A 16,239-nucleotide genomic window follows, 5' to 3' on the forward strand; every position below is an offset into this window, starting at 1 on the left:
TTACTGAAGTCTGTCCAGAATTCTCTTTTGAGTAGCTTCATGTTGTAGTGCATTTTTCATGGTGCTCCCACTCCTTAATGCCCAATTTTTGTGTTTAGTCTTACATAATTCTTTTCAAAGACTTCCTGAGGATGAAGTCAAATGGCTGACTTCTAAAGGATTGCTCTAAGTGTGGCAGGACCTCAGTTCATGGAGTAGAATAGTACATCAGTGTAGCACAGTGTCTGTCAATTTACTTTCAGGGCAAGCAATTAAACTGCAACAACAGTGACCCTTAAAATGCAACGTCCCAGCGTACAGTAAATTTTTTCATGTTAAAGATTATGTTGCTTCCTCAGGAACCACTTTGGGAGTTTTTTCACATCACAATCTGGATGTTATTTATTCCTCCAACGGGTCCAATACGCAGTATATTTCATTGCTAAGCTGAGTGAGGCTTTTATTTTCTCAAATTATATTTCTATCAAACATTCATTTATCTGTTTCATGGTTGACAGAAGATTTGGACCTTCTGGTGCTTGCAGCAAGTGGATTTACCCGATGGATTTGCTGTTCTTCCAGCTTCTCCTTTAGTGACAGTTGTTGCCAGCAGTAGTTTGAGTTACCAGCAGTAGTTTGAGTGTGGCCACTAGTGTTTCATTCATGTAGCCATGGCTTTCCCCCAGGTGAAAATGTGAAAATGCATTGAGAACCAACTCAGCAGGTGGCTTGTAAATTCTTAGTATTGCAGCAGTCTGGGGTCTAGCAGCAGTTTCTGTATTTGCTGTGTTTTCAAAGAGTCGTAGGTTTCTGATATGAGCAGTTTATATTGAACTTGATAGGCTGTACAGAACTCTATACAGGCGAAGAGAAAGTACCCTCCAGGAGAACATTAAGGATGCAAGAGAAAGTATGCAAAATTCAGAAAATATGTATCATCGTTTTTTGCAGACAAATCCTATCTCTGCTTTTTGCTGCATTTGCATTACAATATTATATTTAATAACACTATGACAATAGTTCTCAAATAATATACTATAATGCAATATGGTAATTTGTATGCAAGTTTAGAAACTTTTATAGGATTTTAATTTTTTTAATTTTCTTACACTAGGTTTCCCTGTTTTCATTGTCATGGTGTGTCTGAATTGGACCTCTTACAGATGTTCTCAGTAAATCATTTACACCAATAATTTTGTAAGTAACCTTATTAGCCATGTTCTTTCCTGAAGCTGAGGCAGCTAATGATGAACCCAATTTGACTATTCATACGTAGACTGAATGCAGTATTCCTTAGCTGTAATTTAGGGACTAAGGTCAATAAATAGGGATCTAAATTATCTGCAGTCTTGCATTAACCCTATATGTGATTCAACTTTCCTTCTTCCCCCAGGGAAATAAAGTCCATCTCTTAAGGTCAGTCTGCTTATACTAAAATCTAAATTATGTTCTTTTAACTGCAGTTACTTTTCATACATAGTCGAGCTAGGCAGCATTTTTATAATGTAAGTAAGTTTGGGGAGAGAGATGGGATGTAATTACTTAACCATTTCCTCATTTAAAAATATATTTTCTAGTAATGTTCAGTGAGGAAACAGCAAGGGGGAGATGAGGAGATATCACGAGAAATTATCTGGATTCTATCCTATCCATGGAAGATTCCAGCTTAAGTGCTCATGAAGAAATGGAGATGCTTTATCCTTTCAGGTCAGAGGGCTTTCCATCACTTAAGAAAGTTCCTTTTCTAACAAGCTAGAGAGTGTTTTGAGGCCGATGCCGCTAGTCGTGCTTCTTTTAGTCTTGTGAAGGTATCGAGGGTGAGAATGCTGAGCTGGCAGGGAGAGTGCTTTAATCCCACTTCTGACTCCACTGCATGGTTAATTATTTTTGCATAGAAGAAAATGCTAAAAGAACTCCATTCCAAAAAACAGAGTAGCCTAAGTATATAGTACTCCACAAGCAATTTGGAGATAAAAATTTGAATCTTTAGGGCCATTAAGCGTAGTTTTCTTCTATCCTTGGTGAATGCTCTTGCCTCTGAGCTATTACGTAAAAACTAAATGCACCACCAGTTTTGTGAATCCAACCATTCATTTTCATAACTTTTTTTTCCTTCTAATCAGCACTATAAAGGGCATGTTGTATCCTGGATAAACTAGAATTTTTCCTGTTCAGCAAGGCAATGATTTCTGGTTGTGTCTTCTCTGTGCTGAAAGCTTTTATATTGAACTTCATTTGAAGTAGATCTTTCAGTTAATTTTTATTTTCATAATATGTCTGTTTCTACCCACTTGATGTGGTATTAATAGTAGAAGTATCACCATCATTATTATTATTATTATTACATAGCTTGAGTCCAGCTCTGGATTATTTTGAGTGGGTCTGCAAAGTCTGTTAAGACAACTATGCCACATTTGCCAAATTTTAGAGAGATCAGGATCTCATTCTGGGACCAAAGGTTGAATTCATGGAAAACAACAGGTCAAATCTAACCCAGCAAAGCACATAGACACCTGCTTAATTTTAAGAAACATGCTTTAAGAAAGTTTTATGAGTCTCATGGTTTTATGAAGCATTTTTCAGGACTGAGGTAGAGTACTTGGTGCAGGACAAAATCAACTCTTTAATGAACTTAGCAGAAAACCCCACAGGCATACTCAGCATGTGCTTTTAAAACATGTATAATTGGGTCAAATGAAAACTAATTCCCACTGGAGTCCAGCCATGCCCAAGAAACCCTTCCAGGATTATTCTTTGAAATCCTTCAGGCAGAAGTATTTCCATGCCGATTTCTACTTCAAAAACCTTTTGACTGTAGCACTGTTCAAGAATAGACTAACAAGAATTCTTCATATATGAGAATTTTTCCTGTTCTCCATATCCCTCCCCTTACCATCCTTCTCCCTCTTGCTTTCTTCACTGCCTCTCAGCATAGTAGAAAAGGTCAGAAGCAATTTGATCAAGTGTCCCAAGAAACGAGTGTCTTTGAAGAGAGTGCAGGCTTGCAGAATTTGAATATGAGAGGATAATCTTTTGAAGAATTGTTGGGTCCTGGAAGTAGAGCTTTATAATGAAAAATCACCTTTGAACCTTACATCTAGCTATTTTAGGTTACAGAGAAGTAAGTCCTTTCAGTGGGGAGAAAAAAAAAGGCTTCCTACAAAAGGTGTCTTCCCTCCACTTTGCTGCCTGGATAATATATTTGGGCTGTTTCTCCCATCACTTGATATATACTGTACAGACACGAAATGAATTAACAGTCCCAGAGGGCTGTCAGAATGCAGAAAGTTATAAATTAAGGACAGACTTAGCCTAAATTGGTGTGTCTGAATTTGTGAATGAATTGACACATGGCTGTGCTTATTCTCTGAAGCAAAAGCTGCTGAATCTCTTCAGCTACTAAGCTTACCCTCCCTCACCAGAACTGCCTAGTCTTTTCTGTAGTTGATCGTGCAGAACAGATGCTGTATTGCTGTTGAAGTGTACATCATTCTTATCTGCTGGTAGGAGTTGCTAAGCTGTCTATTACTGATATAATCTGAGACTTTAGTGGATCCCTTGCACGTGTTAGCGTATTCTTTCTCCTTGATGACCCAGTTGGATTTGTCTACATTGGAGACCAAGCATTTTCACTTTTACTGTAGCTCATTTAAAACATATAGGAAATCAAGCTGCAAAGCACCGTTAGCTTTGCAAGTGGAGGGGGAAACTACGCATCCCAGTGCTTTGCATTGAATCTGGAAATGAGCCATTCGGAATTGGCTTATGCATTTCACTGTCAGGCCTTTTCAGTACTAGCAGCATTCCTCCTCTTGACAGAGATACAAGGTGAGAAACCTTCCAGCACTTAGGGGTGGGCTTTAACTCCAAGTTCTTGGTGCACTTCATTTTGATCTTGGCTCTCTGATTCCCACAAGTTCCACTTTCCTTTGAGATCTTTCAATTGTTTAAAGCTGACACACAATGTGATACTTCTCATAGAAAATTAGGGTGCGCTTGCCAGAGGATGATGTTAGTCCTCTCTGGTATGGGTCCTTTAATGTATAGTCCCTGTTAAATGGATCTTCTCTGGGATATTTTTCATTCTTGACAGTGAAGACAGATAATCTGTTGAGAACAAAGGGGAATTATTTCCTCTTTGGTTTAGGACTGCTTTGCAGAACAGCTAGATTTCATCTCTGGATGAACTTCCATCTTCACACTCCTGCAGGAATACCTGCAGTCAAGGAGTGTTTAACTTCCAACCCTTGACAGGAGAACACAGCCGATGTCATATGCTTTCTCTAGCTGCAGCTTCCTTACGCAATATATAGTTGTCTCTTTGTTCATGCTGGACTGTGCCAGCAGGGAACTAATAACGTCCAGCAAAGGGTGGGAAAATGATCATATCTGTTTTATTTTAAACTGAATAGTTTAGGCTTTCTGGCTTGCCTGTCAGTTTTGGGGGGGTTTTGTTTGTTTGTTTGTTTTTTCCCCTGTAGGATATTTTAATGCTTCTGTAAGGAAAAGTAAATGGTCAAGATGGCAGCTGAAGGGGGTGGATCAGTCACCATGCTCCAAGCAACTCCTTAGAGCTGAATTCTGCCATAGGGGCAGGCTCCTGGTCATGCAGAGCCCATTAAAAGGCAGAATGGTGTCCCGAGTTTGCAGAGCCAAGAGCCAAGTCTGGCCTGCAGCACACGAGCAGGCAGCTGGAGCGTGCAAGTCTGGGGTTTTCCCATCAGGCAGCAGCCCTGATGTTCTGTGAATTCGTACATGAGGTAGACTGCAGTTTAGCCTAATGCACACTGGTGCTTTGGGATGGCCCAGAGCTTTGGAGTTTTGCTGCATTTAAACAAATTAACATAGTCATGGCAGCAAATGATTGTGATTTTTCCTAAAGATGAACAAACCATGGGTCTAATAGGGACCTGCTATTTCTCAGAAATTAAAATGCTGCTTCCCTAAATGAGGCCAGGGAGAATGATCAGATGTACAAAGAAGGAAAACATTGCCAGACAGTATCTGGGGCTGGATAATTCGCATGAAAATACTCCCCATGTCAGAATCAAATAGTCTCTGTGATAAGAAAATAATTTTTCCCCAGCTTATACGATATTGAGTACTAAGATTTTTACATCCTCTTAGAAACTTGCAAACAGCCCTTTTGTCCCTATCAGTGCTGGTGGTTTATTTTTTTCCACTGGACAAACATTGATTTTTCTTGCTGCCAAACCCTTCATTTCTAATGGAGCTTGAAATTAACACAATTTTTTTGTGGTTGTTGTTGTTTACCTCCTTGTTTGTGCACCAACAACCTAAATGATGTTGGCACAGCTTAAGGAACGAGGTTTCTTAAAGTTTTAGTTGAATACAACAGGGAAAGCACAACACATCTTTTTCTCCAGGCACTACACAAGTAACAACGGCCACATAGTATCAGGGGGTGGTATCTGTGACACTGATTAAAAGGCTTGGGAAAGCTTGCATTTGTTTAAGATATCTGGGATCCACAGGGCATTCCTTATCATACTCTGCTGGGATGATGATTTCAGTGTGCTGCACATACAACCTTGAGGTAGCAGCTGCTGCAATATCCTGTAATTCTGCTCCAAGAATATATTCCTGTGGAGAACCTATTCCCATGTTTTGAAGAAACCTTTTGTGAGGTCTGCAGATTAATCAGAGATATCTTGATTCAGAGAAAATGGCAATTAAGCTAAGATGAACAGTTTTCCTAAAACCCTCTTACATATCAGAATTCCTTGTCCCTCCTGGCCTTACACACTGGGATGCTGTATTGGGGTGGTACCCTCGTACAAAGCTTTAGTCAGTGTAATAATTCACCCTTATCTGGCTAACTTTTGCAGTTTCATCTGGCTATAAATTACAGCATGCACCTTTTACAGTAATTTGAAAATATAAATATCTGAGTGGGTTTTTGAAACTTTGCAGCTATCCTTTGGTCACAGTACCGGTTCCCCTTAATCCTCTCAAATACACTTGGAAGAATCCTTGTAGTTAGAGATAATGGTGGTACGATATGGCTGAATTTCCTTGGTGTAGGTATGAATGGATAATAATAGCAACAGATTTCTCCTTTCCTTTGATGTTCACACAGCAGATTTTCAGATTTTAAAAAGTGATATATTAAAGCCTGTAACGAGAAATGACTAAAGATAAGATACTCCTGAGTCCTTGCACTTGGGACCTTTTGGTAATGTGGGTTATTTGAGAGAGCTTTCACCCCTACATGATGAGAAAGGCTATGAGTGAATCCCAGCTCTGCCATCAGCAGTTTGGATCCATGTGGGCCTAGTCTCATTTTCTCAACTATCTGCCAAGAATAAGATGTGATCTTTGGCAAGAGTTCATGCTCCCATGTATTGAGAGCGGGAGATGTACACCACAGAACCATTCTGTATCAAACCTGACTGGCAAAGTGTCCAGAGTATTAGGTCAGTAATTTTCCATCAAATTGCTATCAATTATTGTTGATACAGTGTGAAGGTCATGAATTAAGCAGAAAGGATTTGTGCAGTTCAGGGTCAAGATTTGAGCAACTCTTATTCAGTGAGTAAGAGACTCCTATCAAGGCCCTTGTTAACTACTGCAGCTGGAAATTCTTTTGAAATTAATGTGTTAATGTACTATTCTACTTAGGAAAATGACTGAATGGCAATGTGACACTGTACATTTTTTATTTGTTTTCACTCACTGACTTACAAAATCTGTTCACTTTCCAACTCCAGCAATGATTTTTCTTTCTGCCAGAGGCACATACTTCAGCTAGGATCTGGAAAAATCGATCTATGGCATCTTTATCACCAATGATGATGTGCAGAGCAGACATAAGGCAGGAATCAAGGCACATGTTCCAGAGGTGCAGAGCATCCTCAGTGGTACTGCACTGCAGGCTCCAATCTCATCCTCCTCTCTCAGCTCTGCAAGGCCAGAAGTTGAAAATTCATGCATGTTGATCAAGTCAGTGGTTTTAAAGCTGAGGAAGGGCAGGGAGCAGAGATGGTGGATAACATCACCACTTCTCAGCACTGCCTTTTCTTGCTCATTCCCTTCAGTTTTCCCTGTGTGAAGCCCCCAGAGATGGGATTGTACACCAGGATAGAATTGGTATTATGTGGGAGAAAACCAAGAAATTTGTGCTCTAAAACAGAGAGTTTGGAGGAACTCATTTGGAGGTAAGTCAGCAAGTCTTCCATCAGTGAGATGAAGGTGTTAATGAATCAGCACCAAGGACTTTTGTACCTCTTGGCTGTGATGCTGTGGGGCTTGACTCAGCAGCATTCAGTGGCATTCCCTGCACTGTTTTACTCCTGTTCATTTCTGCTCTCAAGATTGAAATGTCGTATTAGATTAAGAGTTCTACAGATGTCAACAGCGTGAAAGGCTTCCCTTCCACTTTCGTAGGAGTGGGGACTGAGCTACTGCGATGCTGAGAGTGTCTGATGGAGTTTGGCTAATAAGATCTGATTTCATGAGGTTTGCATCCTATTAAAGCAAGAAGGGATCAGGCCTGAGAGCATGATAGAAAAATGCAAACACAATGGAATGCCTCTTATGAATATTAATAAGCCTTGAAATTATACAAGGCAAAAATGGTGATGAGATGGGGGGGTGAGCAACTGCTATCTGGTGTAGCACAACAGCCTCCCTTTCACCCTGCTTCCCCCACCATCTGCCTGCGGCCTGTCACTCACAAACCCTGACAGATTTGGGGATGGGGCTTGGGAATTTGATAGCTTCCCTGAATCTGTTTCAGCTCTGCAGCTCACAGCCTCTGTGTAGGTATGAGTGCAAGTAAAGTATCTGATCTCGATGTATCAGTCATCAGTCTTCCCTAGCAGCCCTACCCAAGCCAAGATCTGCTCTTCAGCTATCCAAAGCATTGTTTTTAAAAGTAGCTTGGCTTTTTCTTTATAATCCCCTTCATGGGTGAGATACCATCCATGTCAGATCTATCTGCATCTCTGACCTCCGTATAAAACATCAGCTGGTAAAGCTCCTATATTTCTCTGCAGTTCTGGGACTGGCTCACAGCCACAGCTCTGTCTCCCTCCACGTGGATTGCTTCCTCTGCTGTAGCTCAGGAAATCGCTGCTTGTGTTTTGCACAATCTGTGCAAAGCCTGTGATGCACCAGCTTTGGTGCTTTCCTGCAATACTTTCACAGAAGAGTCAATTAATGCCTGCCTGTTATCATCCATTGTAGTTCACTCCTCTTGCCTGCCTAGCAAAGAATTACCCTCCTTTGTGTATCCTTAGCTTTTGAAAGGATATTCAGGCATGAACCATCCCATCATCCCAAAACAGACCTGCCCTTAGCCCCATTTTATGGACCGAGACACAGAAGCAAAGGAAATTAGGATCAACAGCCAGGTTGGCCAAGTTATGATTAAATCTTCTGCTTCTCCGAGTGTGCTCCCATGAGCAGCCCTATGGCAGCCGTCTGCCCAGCCGCCACTGCCACGGCACACTCTCCTGTCTCTTCATGCAGCACATGCAAGGTGCCAGGCCTCTGGGCTACAGGAATTCACAGGATGTACTGGCCTTCCAATTTGTTCACGTTTCATTTCTTACAAAGTTCATCTCTCTACAGAAGTGTTTGAAATCCCCAAGACATTGATTATATTTCTTTACACGCATTTCTCTATCAATTGAATTGTTTAGTAAAGAGGTATGTTCATATATTATTGATATAATTTGAGGTGTAATCTCACTCCTTTTCCCCCTAGCACTTGTTTGAAGAAAACAGCATTTACTTGTCTGTTGCTTTGTTTGTTTTTCTTTCATTCATCCCTGAATCTCCAAACATTTTATTGCCTTTTTGTGGGAAAAAAACTGAGTCATGGAGGTTAAGTGATTTGCTACCATTTATAGAAGGGTGCAGCAGTCAATAAAAACAGCATCTAGGTATCATGCCTGCTGCTCTGGGGCTGGTCACACCGAAGTGGTATTGGGCAACACGTGGGCCAGTACTGCTGTCCTTCCGTTTATCCGCAAGCTGCTTGTGGTGGAGCTTTTTTAAGTAGGCCCTACCTAAAGTGATGTTTTCAATTGCTTGGTAATGATTTCATGGCTTGAATTAACTTCCTTACTTCACTGCTTTTTCCCATCATTTTGCTGTTACTTTGAGTTGCTTTCTGCCTCAGTTTCTCCTCTGTTACCTGGGGCTAACTCATTTCACTGCAAAGAGCCGTCAAAAGTTCTGACATTCTGAGAACTGTAGAAGCCAGTACAGGAATATGGCTCTGCAGAAAAACTCCCTAGGAAAACGGGACCTGGGCAGGTTTGACTGAAGCACCTAAAGCTTGTTAAAGAAGTGAGTAATGGTTACTTCATTAAACTGCCCTCCTCTTTGTTTTTCTGCTCTTTGGTGGTAGAGAGCTGAGAAGCCAGGTCCCACTTCTGCACTGTCATCTCTGGCCCCTGGTTGTGAGAGAGGTGTTTTACGCTTGGCCTCTTCAGGGAAAGGCTGCTTGTTTGCGTTGTATTTGTGGCATAATTACTAATGGTACAGATCATTTTTATTAGCCAAGCTGTCTGCATTAAAATGATAGATTTTCTTGTATTATTAAGAACATCCAAGGGAGTCTCCGCAGCAGCAGGAGAAAGATGATAATTTTTCGTTTAGTTTAAGAGCAGATGGTTACAGAAACACTGTATGTAAATAAATTAAGGAGAAGCCACCCTCGCTAATAGTTAAGTAAACAGGTTTGGAAACAGTCGACTCAGGACCAGGGTTTTCTGTTCTCTCTCTTTCTCACGAGCTTCATCTGCTCTTCAGCTTACAGCCCCATATGGATAGGGTGTTAATTAAACCAATTTGCTTTTGGGCCAAAGAAATCTAAAACAACTTGAGTCCTGCTAGAGCAAGACTATCACTCTCATGCAGCTTTCTTGAGCACTAGAGAATACTTAGCCAGCCTAAGCATCTGGGTTGTAATCAATGTTATTGATAAGCGTTTCCACATGCCTTTTGTCGGTAGTGAGGCTGTGAGCGATCTAAGAGAGGTATTACTAACATTGCTGTATTTTATAGCTGCATCCTGCAGTCTCTGATGAGCGCTGCAGTCACAATGCCATGCTGCCCTCGAGAATTTTGACTCAACAAAACAAGTAAATTAGAAGTGGAGAAATGAGAGGTAATTAGGGGAGGAAAGTCGTTCTGTAGCACAAGGGCTGCAAATGCCTCAGATAACATAGCTGGAGAAGAAAGTAGTGCTTCTCTTGCCACCATCCAAAAGAAAACGAGATATTGTAAGGAGGAAATTGTGAAAAGCCTAGTACTCAATGGGTTCACAAATTGAAAAGCTGCAAGAGCATTGAGGATTGAGAAAGTTATACTTAATCTTCTTTGAAAGAAGTCTCTCTGCTCATCAGAGTTAGAACAGAAAAGTAGGCTTGTACACAGAAAACACTGTTGGACAGGACTGTTCCCTCTTCCGTTTTCACAAGCAGATTGATGCAAAAACATCACCTGGGCTTCTTCCCAAGGTCTCCAGTCACACAGCTAGGATTCATGATGTTTGTAAGACAGTTTGGAGTTTCAGGGAGTAGCAAAAAGCAGTTTGTGTCCCGTATTTGTAGGAGATCACACGCAGGTGAAATGGTGCTTTTCTCAGTTGATGGAGGCTGGAGCTGAAGGAGAACCAATCCTCTTCTCAGTTTGGAGCAGATACTTGCCAGGGTTGAGCAGATTCTAGATTCCTGCATAGATTTTCCACTCAGTGTGGACATATGAAAAGGCACCATACAAAGCAATTAGCATATTACTGTGAGTAATGCTTGTATGTCGTAGAGCAAAAACTGATGACCAGTGGCCAATATGATAGAAATAACAATTTTTAACAGTACCAAAAAAAAAAATTACTATAACCAAAGGCTGGTAACAAGAACGTGTGGTATGAACTGAGAACTCATTAGGGAGTTGAAGGAAGAGAGGGATTAGAGTATGTTAGTTACTGAAAGAAATTTCTATACCTATCGGTATACTGTAAACCAAATGCAATCCTAAGTCATATAAAGGCAAGCTGTCCCTTCAGGGAGAAGGGAGTATCAGGGCTTTGCCAGTTCTCTGCACACTACCAAGCACCCATGTGCAAGGAATTGACATGAGACTGCCATACAGATAGAGGGAAAGGCTTCTGGGGTGGGAGTGGGGGTGGGCAGTGGAGAATCCATTGCATACATGAGGACTAGAAGTGTTTGGCTTGTTTAATCCAGCAGAACAAAGGCTGAGAGGAGATACAAATGCTGTCTATAAATACATCAGAGGAGTAAACACCAGGGAGGGAGAACAGTGATTTAAAATAAAAGACAACATTGCCACGAGAAAACGGGTATAAATGGCCCATGAATAAATTTAGGCTGCAAATTATGTTTCTAAGCAAAAGACCAGTAAGATTTTTAGATATCCAAGTAAAGATATTAGGACAAATAACCTGTTTCTAACATCGGATTCAGTTACTTATGTGAGAATTAAAAAATCTGCTTAGTTGGGGTAAGCTGTGGCTCCTCCTCTACCATACCTGACACTGGAGGACTGAAAATTATTATCCTGTGGTTTTATATTCAAATATGGAGGAAGATCAGCCTGAAAAAAGCAGCACTCTCCATATTTGATATCTCCAGAGTCAGAGACATCGTATGTGTAGCTTATGTGCTTCACAATAATTTCTGCTACTTAATTCTTCAAAATTAAAAAGAAGCTCTAAATAAATGAGGGGCTGCCCTCAAAATTATGAATTTAAAGTAAGACTTGTATTTACCTAATCAGCTATGATAGGGTCCTAATTTATGAGAGCAGGCTGTTTTTTTCAAGGCCTAGGACTGCTTCTAAGTTTGGAAATGCTCAGATGCAGGTGTTAACAGCTCTAATGTCAAGACTCAAATTGTCATTTGTGCACAGTTAAAATTTCCCAGCCAACCTTAGCTGCTGCTGATCTTTCACCACCCAAAGCCAGTGACAAGCCTGTTCTCAAGCAACATATATCCTCACTGCATCAGTGACTCTGGAAATTGAGAAGTGATCTCTGTGTGGTCTACCTTTCTCTTGTTTGATAGTGATTTTTTTCTCCCTTACTCTGTAGCGTTTAAACCAAAGTCCATGTGTCTCAAAGCAGCAAGCTGCTTTAAAAGAAATAGTTTGCAGTGAAGAAAATTCTGTTGTTCACTACAAGTAACCACAATGTGAACTCCATTGACCAGAATAAAATATGTAAGGTTTTGATATATGCCATATATTTCAGTGCATGACAGACGTATGGATTGAGGGGGATGTTTATGCCAACAGAAGATTTTTGTCTACACAAACAACATTCATATACTACAGACTTAAGGTTTTAACAGCTACAGACAGGTAATGTCTTACATTTCTTCTCTAAACCTCCTTGTTAACAAGTTCTTATCCAAGTGGGATAGGGTAGGAATGAAGGCAGAAGGTTTTAAGCAGGTAGAGTGGAATAAAATTTCAAAGGCTTAAAAAAATTCCTATTCCTTAGCTTTCTATCATGTGGGGCAGTTAGGGGCTAAGTCACTGAGCCGTGAATCTGCAGCCTTTTGCTGGCTGGATTTGCAAAACTGAAGGATTTTTACTTTGATTAGCAGGATAATTAGTGCTGTATTGTAAGCATAAGCCTCACTGAGCTTTCTAAGTATTCATTTCTTACCTTGACCTCAGAGACTCGCCACAATCCTTAATGCTGTGCAGAGTAGACCTAGGGTGTTATTTAAAGACCTCCTGTGCATTTAGCCAGTGCCTCTTTCCTGCCCTGCATTAAGCTCCCCTTTGGCAATGGTGCAATTTCATAGCTCCTGGAAGGTTTTTTTCAGGTTGCTGTCAGTCAGCTTAAAAAATTCTCACTGAGGGCCTTAATGCAGTGAAGTCATGTCAGCCATGTGGGCCAGGGTCAGGAAGCTGTGAGCCTCTATGGCACAGGGGGCAGAGGAGAGGAGACTGGCAGCATTATAATGGGGTTGCTTGGATGCTGATTCCCCATGCTGACTCAATGCCAGTCTCATATCTTTGTCCTCCCATTCCCTCTGCTTCTCCTTTCACAGTGGAAATCAATCCCACCGAACAAGTCTAACTTGCAATAAAGTCTTCATAGTTAAGTTGCTGACTGCAGAGAAAAATTGGAAATCCTCATCAGTCATTTTGCCTATACAATAGCTCTCAGTAGGCAAATTTTCTGCTGGCAGGATTCACTGTGACTCTTGAATCTTTTTGCAAAGTGCCCATTTGGTAGCTCCAACCAATACACTAGAGAGAATCCAGCGTCTCACATCAGGCATCTGTGCCCTTCTGAATTTACAAACTAAATGAGTTACTTCGTAAGTAACAAATTGATCAACTGTGATCCTTGAGCAGGAAAGGTTGGGAGCAGTAGCTATTGGACCTCGTTAGCTAAGCAGGCTCAGGCATGAACTGGGGGATCTCCCAGAAAAGTAAATAGGTGGCACAACACAGCTTGTTCAGCCTAAATCGATCCAACATTAAATTAACACTGATTCTGCTTTTGCAGGTCCCACATTATAATTAAGCATGAACTTAAGATGCTGAACCTGGAAGTTTGCAACCTGTGTTGAGATGTTAAAGTAGTGGACACGTTTTGAAGTTTGTCAGGATATGACATTTCATCCGCGTGGTTACTGCCACGTGGTGCTGACCGCTCTTGAAAACTTACAGTGTTTTCCAAGACTAGGATGAACCTTCCTAGCTAGATTTTAGTATTTCCAGACCTACCAACTGCTTTTTTGTTTCCCACTGTTTACAAATGGAAAGTTTGGTGTTCCAGAATCTATCAGCTTAATGAAAGTTAATTCCCAGACAAGCTTCAGTTTTCCATGGAGACCCTTGACAGGTTGTGGGGCAGAGGAGGCAGGTGAAGGTAGAAGTGACTGGACTCCAGTGTTGTCTGTGCTGCAGTTCATTTGCTTTTCTGGCATTCAAGACCAGCTGGACTGAATATCTAGAAGTGCTCCTCCATACATGCCAGCTCTGTCTCGGTGCACTGGCTCCTGGGAAGCTCTGGTATGTAGAATCTGACCATCGTCAGGGCTTGCTATAAGAATAAATTTGTAAGCCAACCATTTTTGGCTCTTGCTGTAGTAGTCTATGAAAAGAGCCATTCTTTCTGTCTTTCCTCCACCTCTCTTTCAGAGACATGACCAATGTTTTCCACAAATGGAGAAGTTTACAGTTCTCCACACATCGTAGCTCCTGCCAGAAATTTTGTTTTAGTTGCCACAGCAACAACTTAACGGATTTTTAAAGCCCCTGCCACTGGCCATGCCTCTGCCCTGTTTGTTCTTCCTGTGCATTCCCCCAGCACTATGCGAAGCTGCAAAGGCAGTGACTGAGAGCTCTAATAACCCAGTAATGGATCCAATTATGGCCGGTGGTGCTTCTGTTGAGAATACATGAATAAGTAAATCCATGCATAAGGATGAAAGAGTGTGTTTTTAAAGCTGCCTGAGCAGGAGTTGTGGCCAGGTTGCTTTTGCCAGGCCCTAGTGGAGGATGGCAGCTGAGGATTTGACAGCCACTCAAGTCCCCTCTGGACCATGTCAGCCCACAGGCTCCCTAGCTGATGGCCATTGACTTACAGGCATGGCCTCACACCACAAGCATTTGTCTGTGCTTGTTGCAGTTGCACTTCATACGCCTCTCTGAGGCAACTGGGTGCTGGTGTGTCTGCTTACAGAGCCTCTTGTTTGATGGCAGCCACGCACACAATAAATAGTACTCCATTTTCATGAGCAAGTGTCACCGTGTTCACGTGGTTTTGGGGTGTCTTGGGTTTGCGTGGCCGGGTCTTGGTAGCAGGGGGGCTACAGGGGTGGCTTCTGTGAGAAGCTGCTAGAAGCTTCCCCTGTATCTGACAGAGCCACTGCCAGCCAGCTCCAGGACACACCTGCCACTGGCTAAGGCCGGGCCAATCAGGAATGGTGGGAACACCTCTGTGATAACATATTTAAGAAGGAGAAAAAAGAAAAAAGTGATTGCACAGATGAAAATTGCAGCCAGAGAAGAGCAGAGTGAGAACGTGAACAACAATGCAGACACCAAGGTCAGTGCAGAAGGAGGGTCAGGAGGTGCTCCAGGCGCCAGAGCTGAGGCTCCCCCACAGCCCATGGCACAGACCGTGGTGGAGCAGCTGTTCCCCTCCAGCCCATGGAGGACCACGGGGATCTACCTCCAGCCCATGGAGGAGACCTGCACTGGAGCAGGTGGATGCCAGAAGGAGGCTGTGACCCTGTAGGAGGCCCATGCTGGAGCAAGGTCCTGGCAGGGACCTGCTGACCCATGGAGAGGGGAGCCCATGCTGAAACAGGTTTTCCTGGTAGGACCTCTGGCCCTCTGAGCCTCCCACGCTGGAGCAGCCCATGCCTGAAGGACTGCACCCTGTGGAAAAGTGACCCACATTGCAGCAGTTTGTGAAGAACTGTTGCCCATGGGATGGACTCACACTGGAGAAGTTCGTGAAGGACTATCTCCCATGGGAGGGACCCCATGAGGAGCAGGGGAAGGACTCCTCTCCCTGAGTAGCCGCAGAAACAACCTGTGATGATCTGACTGTAACCCCTATTCCCCATCTCCCTGAGCCACTGGGGGTAAAGAGGTAGAAGTGAGGTCTCATTTTCCTGTTCTACAGGGGTTTGCAGTATTAGCCTGCTCTTGTTAACTGTTGGAGATCTGAAATATTAGGGTAGGAATTACAGTTTGGAAGAGATCCCTTGGAGTGGTTTGAGTTGGATGCCAGGTGCCCACCAAAGCCACCCTATCACTCCCCTCCTCAACCGGACAGAGGAGAGAAAACATAATGAAAGTTCATGAGTTGAGATAAGGACAGGGGAAGATCACTCACCAATTACCATCACAGGCAAAACAAACTCAACTTGAAGAAATTAATTGAATTTATTACAAAGTAAAACCAGATTAGGATGATAAGAAGTATAAAACAACTCTTAAAAACACCTTCCCCTCAGCTCTCCCTCTTTCCCATCTCGCCTTAACTTTATTCCCAGTTCTCTACCTCCTCCCTCGCAGTGGCGCAGGGACATGGGAATGGGGGTTCTGGTCAGTTTGTCACATGTAGTTTCTGGTGCTGCTTCCACCTCAGGGGAGGAGAAGGAGTCCTTCCTATGCTCCAGTATCAGGTTCCATCCACAGGAGGACAGTCCTCCACGAACCTCTTCAATGTTGAGTCCTTCCCATGGGCTGCAGTTCTTTATGAATTGCTCCAGTATGGATCCCTTT

The 16,239-nt window shown here is 42.4% G+C and overlaps 1 protein-coding gene across 4 annotated transcripts in view; it reads left to right on the plus strand.

Moving 5' to 3' along the window:
• The window catches only part of LOC114003324 (transmembrane protein 263-like), a 209,305-nt gene that overhangs the window by 174,163 nt on the left and 18,903 nt on the right, over window positions 1-16,239 (plus strand). The window lies entirely within an intron of this gene.

The sequence above is a fragment of the Pipra filicauda genome, unplaced genomic scaffold, assembly GCF_003945595.2.
Source record: "Pipra filicauda isolate LSUMZ 115617 unplaced genomic scaffold, ASM394559v2 scaffold6_size6359152_pilon, whole genome shotgun sequence".
Lineage (NCBI taxonomy): Eukaryota > Metazoa > Chordata > Aves > Passeriformes > Pipridae > Pipra > Pipra filicauda.